Below are 2,201 nucleotides of genomic sequence, written 5' to 3' on the forward strand. Positions count from 1 at the left end.
TGGGGGGGGGGGGGTGCACTACCTTTGTAATGTAAATGCTTGAAATGCTAAATACTAGATTGCATTTGATGGTGGCTGCTGTAGTGGTTCCTGGCTTGATTTTTAGTTTTTCTTCCTTTCGTTTTTTTTTTTTTATTCAGTAACGAATGGGATTTGTAATGTAATTGTGCATAGTACATTTTAAAATACAGATTTTGAAAACTAATTGAAAAATAAAAATTACACAAACAAAACTACTCAATACAGTAACGTGAGTAAGAGTAAATATTAGAGATATATTTGAAAGGTGGAGACAGCTTGGAGCCCAAAAGGATGCTGAGTTAGCTAATTTCCTCCTGAACAAGTAGCTAACCATTAGCTTCAGGCTAATTTATCACGGCTACAAGGGATGGGCATTTTATGTAATTTCAACATTTGTGTACTCACATTAAATTATATAGCTAGAGTACCCGAGTTGGTTACTTGCAAAAACAAATTGAGACACATCCAGTGATCCTGACTGGTCCTGGCTAACGCTGCCATGCTAACCCTGCTAACATTACCGGAAGACCAGGCAAGCGTGCCACAGCTGTTTACAATGTGTAGCCTGTGTTCAGTGACCAGAGTTGACAATGGTGAGTTATTTTGAGCCAAGAGAGGGGGGCTGTAAATTGGGAAGAGAGGACCGTGAGTTTGCTTTGTGTTTAGCAATTGTTGCCGTAATTCTAAACCAATAAAGTGTGTTCAGTCGGGTGGAGAGGACGGCAAGGCAGTGTTGTTTTACTACTGTAATTCTAAGACAAAAAAAGTGTCTGTCAGTTGGTCACAGAGGTCCGCGTGAGCATGGGCTTGTAACTGTCAATATAGCCAACAATGAACGTTAGCTACTCCGCTGTGCTGGGAAGTAATGTCTGGCTATGGGAGACAAGCGTCTAGCAACATTGTTGTGCTCCTTCAGCGTGCTTTGGAGGAGGGTCTTTAAAAGCGAGACTATGGATGCTGTGGTCTCAGCCTGGCTCCGGGAAATTCAAGTCTGGGGAGGAGGGGGCTGGGGATACAATAGGGGTGGGCGGATCAATCTAAATATCGATAGTATCGATGCCAACGCTGGTATTGGTATATTGATCGAACAACTGTAATTGAATCAATATTTTAATTTGATATCCTCCTCTACTGTTCACTATACTTTGCTTGTGTCTTCACCTTCCTGAGCAAACGCCGCTTTCACATCTTGGCCCACATTGCTCCTCCTCCCCCTCCTGCTCCTCCCTGTGATTCGTTGTTGTTTCGTCACGTGACTCACTGACACAACGCGCAGAGGAGCAGCACGCTCGCTGTATTCATTCTACAGTGCCTAATAACTAATAATTTTGTGCACTTCAATACATAATAAAAAAATTGCCTAAAGATTGATCATTCATTCACCTCAGAAATAATGAATGCTCTCCCCTACACAAAAGTATTTTTTTAAGTAAAAAGTATCGTATTGGTATCGGTATCGCAATACGGACCCTATATGTATTTGGTATCGGATCAATACCAAATTTTGCAGTATCGCCCACCAATAGGATAAAACTCTCTCCAGTATTTTGAATTTGTACTGCAGTAACTATTTTAAACAGTAGCTGGCAGTATTACATATTACACCTTTAATATTCCTGAGTTGTTGCTTTTGAGTTTATTCATGATGAAATAGAAATCCCTGTATAAACTAAGTGTTCCTCCATTATGAATTTATACATGTTAGATGATTAACTGTTTATTTATACTTCTATTCACAGACTTTGTGACCATATATGAAGCATTCAGACCGATGCCAAAGTACTGTTTGTGTGAGCATTAACTTACAGTATCAAAGTAAGACATAGCATACAGCCATTTGCACACAATCTGGAGTGTGAATATAGATCAGACTATTCCACCAGCAACCTCAGATGTACTGCATGTGACCAAGTGCATTTGAATACCAATGTCTTTCCTTAGTACAATTCAAGGTGAAATGAATTATTCAATAAAATATCAATTTTTCAAATACTCTGTCTTGCTTTCTAAATCTGATTTACAATGTCATACAATTGTTCATGATGAAGCACTGTACTGCCAACACCAGCTCCTCTGTTGCTGGGCAACAAGCTCACAAATGGAACCATTGTTTTGGGGGGCATGTTGATCCCTGTTAACAGTCCCCCACCTACTTGACCTTGAGGCCTTAGTGTTTTTTT

Source organism: Etheostoma spectabile, chromosome 14, assembly GCF_008692095.1.
Source record: "Etheostoma spectabile isolate EspeVRDwgs_2016 chromosome 14, UIUC_Espe_1.0, whole genome shotgun sequence".
Classification (NCBI taxonomy): domain Eukaryota; kingdom Metazoa; phylum Chordata; class Actinopteri; order Perciformes; family Percidae; genus Etheostoma; species Etheostoma spectabile.